Genomic DNA, 14,986 nt, shown 5'->3' with positions numbered 1-14,986 from the left:
CTCTATACCAAATATCTCTTTCTATTCAGTGTTGTACTATTTTCAAGTTCCTTCATGTATGTGAGTTTATGTATAAAATATGGATCATGTAGGATTTCGTTTCTGTACAATGAATTTCCAAATTCAGCCTCTTATTTTTTTTTTTAACAACTGGGAAATGGGCATTTCCAAATTCCCATTTATTTTTGTGAAGACATTGTGTTTAATCTGCTAATCAGCTTTATTCCATCTTTAATTTAAATGTTAGACATGGACAAGAATTTGTTGATATAAATATACTTAGAAATGATTTACTATTTACTATTATGTGAGTATTTTTATAAACAATTAAAAATATAACGGATTCTTTTCTGTCCATAATATATTATTTAGGACCATTCCAAGTTAGAAAACAAATGAACTATACAGACACATGGTTAAATAAAATAATTCTCTCTTCATTGAGGTGTCAAACAAATAAGAATTTATAACAGTAATGTGATAGAGGATAGACATTTTTCCTTAACTTTTATTTATAAAAATCTCTTTATGTGTAATCATGTTTATCTTATTCTTCTAAATTCAATATGCAGGGATATGTTGATAAATGTTTAATAACCAGCTTTCTAGGAAAAACAACACTGATTCATAGTATTTGTTGATTTCTGTGGTGTAAATAATCTCATCATGTTCTATTTTAACCTACTAACTTGGTATGAACATGGAATTGGGAAGAGATATGCAGTAGCACTCAATTTTGATGTTCCCACCATAAAATAAATAGACATAAAGAACCTCAAGAATGTAGACAATAGCAAAATAATTTATGAATGATGACTATTATATTTCTTAGTAATAGGATTTATTTAATTGTAAGTTGATATAACTTAATTTTTAATAATAGGGGTGTTTAAAAATTGACTCACAAAATTCCTGAAAATTTAACAATTGCCCTTGGTGAGCCAGCAGGTGCCAGCACAGAACTGGAAGCTAGTTCATTGTAAACTGACCCCTTTAAAAAACGTATTTCCCTTTTTCAGGTCAACATTGCATAGGACACAGAGCATGTTATATTCAATACACCATTTCTCATGTATCTAATCTATCTAAGATTGGGTTTATTAACTTAATGTTCAAAAATTTTATGGTTTTGTGTTGCAATTATCATGTTCATTCCTGGTTCATCTCTATCTAACCTTACTCCCCTAAAATCCTAAAGCAGAGAAGAAACTGACATCCTAGTTTAATAGCTTTACTTGCTTTTGCAAGGAAGCCTCACTTTATGAGTTTAAGTGTTGTGGTGAAATAAATTATGCCAATTTCTCAAAGATTAACTAAAGACAGAATTTTAAACTTGAAATGGAAACATGCAGATATGAAAATGTCTTGAAATTATTATTCATATAATGAATGGTGATATGGGCTCCCTGCTCTCTCTCTGTTCAGCCGTGCTATGCCAGGGGCATTTTCGTTTCATCAGAGATTCATAAACTTCCTTGACATTGATAAGGAGGATGTGTACACAGCTGTCAATTCAAGGACTCCTTGGTCAACATTTTGCTGATTATTTAATTTTGTTCTCTAATTCAGATTTATTAATGTTCAAGATTTTAACACGTGTAGTAGACACATCAGGCATTTTATAATTATTTTAGATTGACCACAACAGATTTAGAGGAAGCTTTCTATTTGAGTTATTTTACATTCTTTTCACATGCACATTGAGAGGGAAGTATGATGATCAAGGGGCTTAAATGGGCTGGTTATCTTCAATTTCTTTGGCCACTTCTGAAGAGTTTATATTTCTTTTACTGTGTCAGCACTAGTTGTCCTTGCACTTGTATGAGGCTGCACTTGCAAAACCATGATTTTCTACAAAGACTGAAGAAAAACGGTTACAAGAGAACAGTTTTAGCATCTGTAGAAGGCATTTCCAGTAGACTATCGTGTTGAGTCTGGATAGTGTCTCATATGCAATTAGTAATATTTGGTTTGTTTCCTGCCCCCCGATTCTTAGTCTCTTACTTCTTTTACATTGAGAAAGCACTGGACATCGCCAAATCTATTTTTTTTTAACTTGGATAGAGTGAAAATACCAGATTTAAAATGCATCGATATGCTGGATGGTCTGTGACATTGTAAAATTGAGAAAAAGCCTACAAACTAAAGGCTATTTTACTTTGATACAATAGTGACAGTTCTCCTAGTGCCCTGGCCTTTCAGTGTCATTCCTCTTACGATCTTGTTCAGCAGCTTGAAAATTAAATGACATTCAGCAGCCAACCCTGTGATGGTTTGGTTGATGAGAACTTTTCTTGGTGTTCTTAGATTTTACTTTATTTTCTTTCCTCTTTATTTCTCTCACTTGTTATATTTCATTTTGATGTGAAAACTTATTGTTTTTGAAAGTAAGATGATTGTAAACAGTAAGGAAGAGAAAAATTCCTGATAGAAATGAATGTGCATTATTAGTACAAGAACCTCGCTTTATTTTTTCAAATATTTCAATTTTTTTCAAATATTTATGAAGCAGTAACAAATAATGTTGCCTTTGGGACTTCCCTAGTAGTCCAGTGGTTAAGAATCCGCCTTCCAATGCAGGGGACACGGGTTCGATCCCTGGTTGGGGAGCTAAGATCCCACATCCCGTGGGGCAACCAAGTCCGCACGCCGCAGCTACTGAGCCTGTGCACTCTGAAGCCCTCCTACCACACTAGAGGGAAGGCTGCACACTGCAACGAAAAGCCCACATGTCTCAATGAAAAATCCCGCATGCGGCAACGAAGATTCTGAGTGCTGCAACTAAGACCCGATGCAGCCAAATAAATAAATAAATGAACAAACATTAAAAAAAATCCCAAATAATATTGCCTTTGATTATAGAGTTTGATTCATGGTGGCATTTGAAAATAACTTTTGTATTATGAAAAACTTTAAACATACACAAAAGCAAAGAGAGGAGCATATGAATGTCCATGTATATATAACCTAAGTTCAACAGTTGTAATTACAAACATTTCTCCAATTTTATTCCATCTATCTCCATCACCTCCTTTGTCCTGAAATATTTTAAAGCACATCTCAGATGTCATATTATTTAGCTTCTAAATAATAATTCAGGATCATGATAGCATTTTTGATCAAAGATTTATTTTGCTCATATAAGTCATTTACTGAGATTAACTAAAAGCTTTTGTGATGAAAAATACTAGCTCCATATTTTATCATGTCACTTGCCCTCTTTGAGACTTAGTTTTTTTTCTCCTCTCTGTTGGCAAACTCAACTCAGGCAAAAGCCAAAAACAAAAAGAAAAAAAAACAACAACATAGTACAATAGTGAGTGAACAACAAAACAGTTTTCTGTAAATCGGCAGCAAATAGCTACTTAATAGAACATTTTGTATTCCAGAAGAGGATAATACAGGCGTACGTCACTTTATTGCGCTTTGAAAACATTGTGTTTTTTTCTACCAATTGAAAGTTTGATGCAACCCTGCATCAAGCAAGTCTATCCGTGCCATTTTCCCAACAGCATTTGCTCACTTCGTGTCTCTGTGTCACATTTTGGTGATTCTCGCAACATTTCAAACTTTTTCATTATCATTATATGTGTTATGGTGATCTGTGGCCAGTGATTTGATGTTACTACTACAGCTCACCGAAGGCTCAGATGATGGTTAGTATTTTTTAATAATAAAGTGTTTTTAAATTAAGGTATATACATTTTTTGACATAATGTTATTGCACATTTAAGAGACTATAGAATAGTGTAAGCATAACTTTTATATGCACTGGGAAACCAAAAAATTCTTGTGACTCATTTTATTGAGATATTTGCTTTATTGAGATATTGCTTTTTTGGTCTGGACCCAAACCCTGCAATATCTTTGAGGTCTCCCTATACTCAGGAAAGGCGCTGTGGTATGGGTGCAAAGACCTTAGTGTTGACATACAACTCCACTGGTAGTGACTGGTAAATTGGAAAAGAAACAGAGGCCCAGTTTTCTTGTTTGTTAACATAGATAAAAGTATCCTCTTATAGTTTATAGAGTTGTTATATGGATTAATAGAAAAAATGTAGGGTAAAATATTTAGAACTTTATAGGTTTTTGTACAAAAGGCAGCAGTGTCTTGCACAAAAGAGAAATTCAGTGATATTTTGTAATCTCTCTTGAGACATTTTTCTCTTCCTTCTGAATATTTGGTCTCTTTAAAACAATTAATTCTAGCAAAGCCAAAATATTTCCATCTTAACTTAGAGAAAAAATATTTAGTTTTTAAACTTTAATATCTCATATTCAAAAAACTAATTCTTTTTGCACTCTGGCTTTTGTAAAACAGTTATTCTTTTCATATTTCTGCTTTTAACTAAAATTATTTCATTGAGCTTTAATACACTTTCCTCATCTAAAGTTTGGAAAAGTTATCAAGTCCAGCCATTTTAATTTTCATCAAAAGGCTGCCACACATGAAGGACCAATGGGTTGAATTTCTCTAGCTATAATTAAAAACAAATTAGCCTCCAAGTAATACCTTTCTTTATTAATCTCTTCCAATTGCACTTTCTGGACAGTTCCTTTGCAATTGGTTTAAGATTTTAATTCAACTTCTTAGGAAAGAGTTAAAACTTTTAAAATGCATCAGTGACATAGTAGCCAGTAAAACCATTACAATAGTCACAATATCAATTTACTTCCTAAACGTATTGTTAATCCGAAGCCCAGTATTTAACTGATGTTTGTAACTACCTAAAATTATAAGAACAGTGACCACCACATTCAAAGTATAGAATAGTTCCATCACACCGAAATCCCTTCCCTGATCTGACTTCTGTGTCAATGATTTTCTCCTTTTTCAGAATGTCATGTATGTGGAATCATTTAGTAGGTAGGCTTTTGTGTCTTTTTAAAATTTCATTCAGTATAATGTTTTTGAAATTCATCCAAGTTCTTGCATGTATCAGTAGTTCCTTGCTTTTTACTGCTGAATAGCATTTTATTGTGTAGATATACCATAATTTATTTATTATCCATTTTCGAGTTGAAGGATGTTTGAGATGTTTCCAGTTTTGAGTGATTATAAATAAAAATGCTAAAACGTCATTGTGTAGACATATGTTTTCAGTTTCTTGATAAGAGTGGGATTGCTGGGTCATATGGTAGGTGTATGTTCAATATTATAACAAGGTGGCCATGCCATTTATATTCCCCAGAACAAGGTATAAGAGCTCTAGTTGACAGAGAGACAGAGAGAGATTTAAGTAATTGGCTCAAGTGACTGTGGATATGAGGGCTGGTAAGTCTAAAATCCATAGGTCAAGGCAGCAGGCTGCAATTTCAAGAGAACACTCCCATGTTCATCACAGAATTATTCGCAATAGTCAAGAGGTAGAAACAACCTAAATATTCAATGCTGGGTGAATGGATAAAGGAAATGTGGTATATCCATACAATGAAATATTATTCAGCCTTAAAAAAAAAAGGAAATCCCATCATATGCTGCAACATGGATGAACTTTGAGGACATTATGCTGAATGATATAAGCCAGGCGTAGAAGGACGAATACTGCATGATTTCACTTATATGAGCTAGCGAAGGTAGTCAAACTTGTAGAAGTAGAAAGTAGAATGGTGATTGTCAGGGGTTGGGGGAAGGGAAGTGAGGGAAATGCAGTTCAATGGGTATAAAGTTTCAGTCAGGCAAGATGAAAAACTTCTAGAGATCTGAGGTACAATGATGTGTTTATAGTTAACAATTATTACTGTTCATTTAAAAGTGTGTTAAGAGTGTAGCTCTCATGTTATTATTATTTTTTTTACCACAATTAAAAAAAGAGTTAATATTGCAGTCTTGCATCTGAAGGCTGGAAACTCAGGAAGAAGTTCTATGTGGCAGTTTGGAGGCAAAACTCCTTTTTCATCGGGAAACCTTAGCCTTTGCTCTTAAGGCCTTCAACTGATTGTTTGAGGCTCACCCACCTTATGCAGAATAATCTTAAAGTCAACTGATTATAAATGTTAAACACATCTAAAAAATACCTTTATAGCAATATCTAATCTAGTGTTTGGCCAAACAACTAACTATATTCACTATATTCTAGCTAGGTTGACACATAAAATGAACCATTACATGTTCTAAGAAATCTTTGTCCAACTTAAGATTACAAAGGTTTTTCTTTTATTTTTTTTACTAAAAATTTGTAGTTTCAGATTTTGTATTTAGGTCTATGGTCCATTTTTAGTTACTTTTTGCCTGTGGTATAAAATAAATGTTGACATTCATTTTTGACATGCATAGTGAGGGCATATGCAAGTCCAATTGTTTCACAGCATTTGTTGAAAAGACTATCTTTTCTTCATTAAATTACCCTGCACATTTGTCACTTATCATTTAACCATATATGTGAGAGTCTATTTCTGACTGCCAGTTCTCTTCCATTGATCTGTATGTTTATTCTTATTCCAGTTCCAAAATTGTCTTGATTACTGTAATTTTGAGATAAAATAATGATTCCTTCAATTTTTCTTCTTTTTTAAAATTGTTTTGGCTATTCTAGGTCCTGTGCGTCCCCATATAAATAATATAATCAGCTTATCAATATCTGGGTGGCCATGTCAGTTACTGCTAATGTTGTACAGGTCCATGTCCAGGGCACAGATGTGTTTAGAGAAGTGAAGTCCAGTCTGTTCTTTTGGCCACTAAGTGCATTATTAGCAGCCTGGGGAAGGGTGGAAACTGTGAGAGGGATGACTTGGGCTCTTGGGGCTATGAAAGGTGTAGGCAATGGCTCATCACAGACTTGATTCTGCCCATACGAGGGGTAGAAAGGCTGTTACAGAAATGGGTCATTCTCTGTTCATTGGCATCATTAACTTAAATTATTGGCTTTCACCCTTCCCCCCTCCAAAAAGTATGAAATCTCATTCGTTCTCCTTTATTTTGTTAGTAATTTAGTTCTCCTGTCCTCTTCCTGGTCGTCATTTCCCCCATGCTACTGAGCAGTGAGCTGTATTTAAGTATCCCTTTAATTCATAACTCAGAAACCACTGTTCAGCACCTTTTATGCATAAAACAACTAAGGATTCATGGGGTATACTAATCCAATGAGAGAAAGAGATGTGCTGATCCTAATAAAAGGCGATGTATTAAGTCAGGGACGAGGATCCTTTTTTCATATAAAGCTTTTTAAAAAATCTTGTAAGAGTGGAATTGCATGATTTGAATTTCAAAGACACAATTAATGTTCCTTAATGTTTCTCAGTTTGTTCCCAAGTATGTTTTAGGACAAAGGAAGAATAAAAGTTAGCAGTTTCATTACCAGGTCACTGTTGTTCTTTTCCTAATATTTTCCAAATACTTCATATCCAAAGAACAAAATTATAAGGATGATGCAAAGAAAGTATGCTCAATATGTCTCCTGTCTTTGGGGTCTACTAGTTTTCAGAAAAGAAAGAGGAATGCCCTCTACCCAACGTCATTGCGTCTCCCCACTCTCCTCTACCCTACCCAATGACCACCCAATCTGTCCATCTTTCTGTTCTCATATACATTTGAGCATTGGAGGGGTTTCTCATAGAATTCCAAGATGGAAGTAGCTCATCAATATACAACTTCTGTAGGAAGTGTGCTTAAAGCTTGATCCAATGAAGCAGATATAGTTTTGATGAATAAAATAAAAGGCAAAAGCTTGGATTCGATATTAAGATTCAAATTCATATTACTATAAGTAAGGTCCCATAATAATGTTCAGATCCAGCAATCCATATATCTACAGCGATTCTTAATTAAAATCAAGTCACTATTAAGTTTTGTGTTGTTAAACTGTGGCCTTTGACAAGTTTAATACTTTGGCCCATAAATCATCTTAAGCTTCCTCAGGACAGTTTACTGTTGATTTGTAGGAACTTATTTTTAATTATAGACAGAACCTAAATCTCTATGATAAAAGAGTTTAGCACCCATCTTCACTATTATTTCTAAGTTCTATTTTAAAGATCAAGATTGAGAAAGAACTCTCATTTCTCAAATAAGGTTGAACATACATATATATAAATATGTATTTATAAATATTCTCAGTACACCTACTTTCACTCTGATTTATGCCTTTCTTTAGAAAAATGCAATTAGTCATCAAGTGGGAGGGGATCATGTGGAAATAGAAGATGGCCTTGGTTAAAAATCTAAGTGATAGCAATAACTTTTGCTTTCAAAAAACGTCCCATATTATTGAGTTTTCTTATTAACTTGTCTAGGTCAGTATTTCGCAACATGGGAAGTCTTAATACCATATTCCCTCTCCTTATTTTCTTTTATTCCAAAGATTCTACCTTTGATGTGGGCTAGACTTCCTGGTGCCTATTTTTAAGATTTCACCTTCTCATTTTACTATGATTCCTTCCCATTGAGAACAGCTGTCTTATATCAGAGTAGCATCATTTTCTGTGAGATTAAGACTCTTGATCTAGAGGAGGAACTAAGTATTGGGAGAAATGGCTAATGACTACCATTTTAGCCCCTCTCCCCAAATGTATGTTGTTCAAGGTAGCAGGAGCCTAGTGGGGACCCAGGCCTGCTTGGGAACATATGCTCTAGATCAAATAATAGTCCTAGCATCAGACTAAAATTTAGAAAGGAGTATATTCAGGGTACTATATGTTTCTAGTATATTCTTTGAAGTTAAAGACAAGCCTTAACTCATTAAATAAAGCAAATTATTTGATGGCAAACTGTCTTCTGAGCGATTGTTTTTATATACAGTTCTTTTAAAGAAGTACTACTTTAATTCTATTAAATGTTCTTATGTCTTTATAGAACCTAAACTCAAATGATTAGCTCCCCATTAGCCATAGGGTGTCTTTTAGCAATAAAGTTATTCTGTTATAACATGATATATACAAAAGGGTTTGTGTTCTGCAAATTCACACATTTGAAACAATAGGGCCTATGGGAAAATAATTTTAGGGACAGACCACTCAAAACCCATGTAACTTTACATCCAGAGCCCTAAGGAAACAATAATTGGGGACCTTGGAGATAATTTGGACAGCGTAGACAGTAGGATGCTCAAGGGATGTGAAAATTCGCAAAGACAGTTGATTAGAAATGCTGGCTTGTGGGCACTGGGAAAAGTCGGGTGTTAATAGAACTTTGAGCACAGGAGAATCCTTCAAGGCTGGGGTGAGCTCCCTGGGAGGAAGCTGTTAAAATACAGATGGAAGACCTCCTGGCCTGTGCAGCAGCTGGGGTGAAGGATATTTCCTAATAAAGGTCATAATTCTATTCCCTCTTCTGTTTCCACTTGTCTATAAAAAAATCCCATACGAATCAACATAACAGTCAACACATACTGATATCACTCCCTTATTCACCAACTGTTTATGAACTAGTTTAGGGTTAATAGAAACACAGATCATAGGTAGAAAGACTGGGCTGAATTTCTTTGTAATTGAGGGCAGTTCTCTCCCTGCTGTGTAGCAGAATTCTGAGCCTGGCTCCTCTATGACTACAATTAAACAGCCCCTAAGCTGAGACAAAACATTCTACCAGAAAAGGATGACCAAATTATTGGCAAGTGAATATTTTCCTCTGTTGTGGCTTGTTGGCTGCTTACTAATTATATGCAATTTATCAAACTTAATAATTGCTAAATATTAGTTGCACTAAGTAGCAAAATGGAGAGGTTGTTCTCAATCAAGAGAACAATGATTTCATTTCCTAAAAAAAGAATGTATTTCTTTTCTATTCATTAGTTTCCTAAACCTAAACCAGTTTGTCGAATGAACTTTGAAAAAGTAATGATGATGGGTTTCACTGGTGGCGCAGTGGTTGAGAGTCCGCCTGCCGATGCAGGGGACATGGGTTCGTGCCCCGGTCCGGGAAGATCCCACATGCTGTGGAGAGGCTGGGCCCGTGAGCCATGGCCGCTGAGGCTGCGCGTCCAGAGGCTGTGCTCCGCAACGGGAGAGGCCACAGCAGTAAGAGGCCCACGTACCGCAAAAAAAAAAAAAAAAAAAATGATGTACATTTAAGTAGAATTTGATACCGATTGACTATCTCCCTAGGAATGTCCACCTTATGAGGCAGTCTGAGTATACCCCAGTGAGAGCAGATGATGATTTTTTAAGACATCTAGCATGAAATGTAGTAGAGAATTTCTTCTACAACTATTATAAAGAGGGAAAATTGAGCAGTGGGTTGGATTTTAAATATATTGATATTTTGCTTGTTACTCTTCCCAATGATATTAACGTGGAAGAACATGCAAACAGTTATGGGACTTAACTCTGTTTTTTTTTCCTAGATAATTTATTGAAGTCATGCCTGAATAATCATTTTTAATAAGGGAAACATTAAATGATCATCTGAAATTTCATGTTGCATTGAAATTTCATTTCAGGATAAACATGCTTAAACTATATTCAGGGGAGGGGTCACTATTTAAGTCCACACAGATTTTCACTATTCATTTCCTTACTTCTAATTCATGATCACCTACAATTCTGAAGAGATAGCCTAAATATTATTTACAAAATATTCAGTTCTAATGAACTGTAAGAGATTCTCTTTTATTGTTGTTGGATTCAGCTTGTGATTTTCCTTCAAACTTTCCAACTGGAGAAGTTGACAGTGGGTACATTTGTAAGGAACCCATCTCCTATTAAATACCAATCTCCCTAATTCTCAGTTTCCTAAAAGAGGAGAGATAGCCAGATTAAATTTAACAGGACTCCAGGGATTTGTACTGAGTTATTAATTCTTGTTTTTGTCTTTTTGACAAGGATGTGCTGCACTTTGGGAACTGAAAATTCATTCTGGAAAGCCTCTTTGACTTTTCATGTTTGTAACACAGATGTTGGTCTTCAAATTCTCCTGCCTGTTGGAGTTTTATATCTCACAAGCTATTTATGTACAAACGTGTTAACTACCATTCCGGGCTTCTTTCAATCTGTTTTGAGGGTTGTAAAGGACTCTTTTTCCTATATTTTGCTTGTATTTAAAAGTGTATAGATTATGAGTGGGTAAAAGTGAAAATTTTAGAATAAGACTCTCTGCCTGTGTTCAAACTCTCTATTATCCAGTCATGTGTTCTTGAGCAACCCATATTTCAAAGTAATATTAGTACTTACCTTATAAGATTGTTGAAAAGATGACTTTATATATATAAAAAGTGTTTATAGTGGCTAGCATATAATAAATATTATATAAATATCAGGTATTTTTATTATTATTCTTTTTCTCTAATAATATTCTTAGCTTGCAATTTTCCAAATTATAACAGTCATAGAAGTCAGTGGTAAAAAGAAGAATAAATAACCCATTAATAAAAATCAATTATCCATCTCCCTTCATTATTTATATGCTTACAGGTAGGTGCCTTTATTTTTTTAAATTATTTTCTCAGAACTCAGCTTGTCTGTCTTGAAATTTTAAGAGATGTCGCCACGTTGCTTTTTCAAAACGGCTGGAACGATCTACATTTCTACCAGTGAGAATAAAGTTTTCCTCTTGTGACATAAGCAGGTATACCTTGCAGTTCATTACCCCTCTTCTCAAATGTGTCTACTCTGATATACACTCAGCTTATCTTTTGAGATTTTTAACGTCCATGATTGCATATATTTTTATTTCTAGAAGCCAATTGTTTTTAAGTTTGTATTCTTTTTTTTTTTGCGGTACTTGGGCCTCTCACTATTGTGGCCTCTCCCGTTGCGGAGCACAGGCTCTGGACACGCAGGCTCAGCGGCCATGGCTCACGGGCCCAGCCACTCCCCGGCATGTGGGATCTTCCCGGACCGGGACACGAACCCGTGTCCCCTGCATCGGCAGGCGGACTCTCAACCACTGCGCCACCAGGGAAGCCCCAAGTCTGTACTCTTATTTGTGAAAATTTTCTTGAGTGTGTTGATCTTTGCAATTTTATTTTTATGTCTTTAAATATTTTATACAAAGAAATTCTGAGAGTGTTAATGTCTTTAGCCCTTGGTTTTCTAAATCTGTTATTTCATGTGTTGATGTGATGTCATATTAATCTGTGGGAGTCCTGAGGTCCTAGTTAGGGATATTTTCCTTTAAAGGGCATTTGACCCCACTTTTGTCATTGTTTATGTTATTGGGGAACATTCCTATCTCCTATTTCACAGGCCTCTTTGGGGGCTTTTGCATTAGATTGGGAGTCTCAGAATCAACTCTCTTTGTCACTGCTGATCCAAAGGTCCAGGTGTTGGTTTGGAACTCAGTTTTCATGCAAACTTATTCCTCACCATTGTCCATAGATCTATCCTGGCTTCCCATCACACTGACTCTTCTTCACGTGGGCTGTCATGCTAACTTCCCACTACTAAAATCCTGGCTCCCACATTTTGGGGACCATCTTCCAGAATCCTGACCATATTCCTGCGTAGCTCAGAAATACACTTTGGCCAACAATATTAGGAGCCCAGGTTTCCGGTGCTTCCAGGCTCAGTTCTAGTTAGTTGTCCTGTTTATCCTCAATTGGTGGGATAAGCCCTGGAAATCCCTTCCACCTCCAGTGAAACTAGAGCGGCCTCTAAGAATGCATCTCATCAAGAGTCTAGTTGTATTTGGGAAGGGGTGGTATAACTCAGCTCCCAGCCACTCATGATGTTGAAGCAGAAATCCAAGCTTTTTGGGTTTTGCCTCAAATTCCATCCTAACTCTTGAATCCTTGCTGCTGAAGTACCTCATCTACTATGCTTTCCCCCATCACTCTTTTATCCTTTTCTTGATCATGGTAGTCTTACTTCATTGTTGACTCTAATATGTGCTAAGTGGTTCTTTAGAGAAAATCAGAATAATTCATTGTCGATTTTATTTTTCATAGCTGTGCATTTTATTGGGAAAGCATGTATCATATGAAATTATTTACCTATGCCAGAAATGCCATGGTCTTTCCTAGTAAGCAAAATATCCTAGATTAAGATTGATGAGAGATTCAGCATTCCTTAAGTAATGAAAACAGGAAAGAAAGAAAAAAGACTAAGGAGTAAAGCACTAGTGATCCTCAATAGAAAGCAGAGTTCAACAAATATTGGCCTCATGACTGCAGAACATCCCTAATGTCTTCTAGCAAGAGCCACTAAATATACATATATTTTTGTTAAACCAAGTTTACAAATGGTCCTGAAATCCAAATAGGAATATTTGGATTTTCCCAAAATGTCCTCTCCTTATTCCTGGGACACACACACAGACGCATACACACCCTCATTTGATACTCTCAAAGCGAAGGATCCCTGCTGTTTTCATATGCTGCTACCGTGTTCTTCTCCCTCTCCCTTTCTTCTTGTGCACATCTGCCCCCCGCATTTTCATTAGAAAGAGGTGCTCGCCATGAGAATGCCAGTGCCTGAGCCAGCGGTATGGGATCTACAGCTTGGTTTGCTGCAGTAGTCTGGATTCCATGCAGGGACTAAGAAAATGCTCCTTTCCACCAAGCTGTGAGCCCCAATCAGCTCTGCTTGTGCCCTATGTGCCTACAGAGGGCTTGTGCCTACAGAGCCCTTGTGCCTACAGAGGGCTCACAGCTCCCACAGAACCATTCCATCTCTCTTGGCTCTCACACTGACCTGCCTCAAATTGTCTCACAAATCAGTCCGACTGGCTTCTCGTCCTTTTCTCTAGTGACTAAAACCTACTCCAAGGGGCTGGTCAGAGAGGTCCCTACTGCCCTCATGCTTCTCCCTCTTCTGTCTCCCAACAGTTAACAATCACAAAGCCCCTGTAAATAGCAGTGGCACTTATAAGATCCTGGGCTGAAGTGGAATGGGGAGGGGCACAGCTTGAGTGCACCAATATTGTTTGAAACCGGACTCAGGCGGCTAAAGTATCCTTTTACTAAAGTTAAACAAGTATTTAATAAGCTAGCTTTAGCATTCCATTCCTTTATTGCCTATGCTGATAAACTCAGCCACCAATAAGGGAGCAGTGACATCATCAATAAAGAACACTAGGGCAAAATGGGACAATCACTTTTTTTTTTTTTTTGACAGGAAAGTAGGATTTATGGGTGGGCATGAGTAAGGAGGGGGCAGCGCCGAAGCTCTCATGAGTGCGGGGTCCGCCATGTGTCCAGGGGCCACGAGTAGGGATGTATTTGACCCCACAGCCGTCCGTGATGAGCCACCTTTCTGCCACCATGTTTTCAAATTCATCTGCATTAAACTAAGTAAATCCCCACTTCTTGGAGATGTGGATCTTCTGGTGGCCAGGGAACTGAAACTTGGCCCTGTGGAGGGCCTTAATCGCATGCTCCTTGTTCTGCAGCTTGGTATGGATGGACATGATGACTTGGGCAACGTGGACCCTGGCCACTGTGCCCTGGGGCTTTCCAAAGGCACCACACATACCTGCGTGGAGCCTAGACTGGGGACAGCATGCCAGTCATGAATGTCCACTGGAAAAAGCTGTCTCCAAGTTCCCTTGGGGCAAGCGGTACAGGCAACAGGCTGCGTACACTACCGAGGAGGCTGCAGTTTGCAGCCATTGCACACCAGGCCCCCATGGAGAAAAGAGCACAGTAGGCTTAACTGGCTGCAAAGGGACAGTTACTTTGGAACAGAGTTATTTGATAACAATGAATTAAAGGTCCCAAATCTCATTTTGTATATATATATATATACACACACACATAAATATACGTGGATATAAATTCTTAGAAAGAGACATTTTGAGTATTTCTTATGCTTATAATCTAAAGATTATTCAAAATTAAAGAAAAAAATTAACATTGTTAGACTGTGTATGCATATATATACATGCATGTACAGCCATCTATGACATGATCATCTGTTACACATTTACATATACTAGTATATATATACTCACACGTTTCAATAATAACATGTCTTGTATTTGAAAACATGAATTTTTGAAGGAGTCCTAAGCACAGACAAGTAAAAAATAAATAAAGCTATGTTTTAAATTGAAAATTGGAAGAAAATTTCAAATTTTTATTCACACCAGTTTGAAAGTAATAAGAATCTAGAA

General features: G+C 36.4%; 1 non-coding gene across 1 annotated transcript; it reads right to left on the bottom strand.

Moving 5' to 3' along the window:
- Positions 1 to 14,401: 14,401 nt before the first annotated feature.
- Positions 14,402 to 14,536, bottom strand: LOC113612144 (small nucleolar RNA SNORA70). The gene has a single exon (XR_003429739.1). It is a non-coding gene; the product is annotated as a small nucleolar RNA SNORA70 (small nucleolar RNA).
- Between the last annotated feature and the right edge of the window lie 450 nt (positions 14,537 to 14,986).

This window comes from Aethalodelphis obliquidens, unplaced genomic scaffold, assembly GCF_003676395.1.
Source record: "Aethalodelphis obliquidens isolate GAN/ISIS:26980383/991018 unplaced genomic scaffold, ASM367639v1 scaffold72, whole genome shotgun sequence".
In the NCBI taxonomy this organism is placed as follows: domain Eukaryota; kingdom Metazoa; phylum Chordata; class Mammalia; order Artiodactyla; family Delphinidae; genus Aethalodelphis; species Aethalodelphis obliquidens.
The sequence above is the reverse complement of the archived record's forward strand: the minus strand, read 5'-3'. Positions and strand labels throughout refer to the sequence as shown.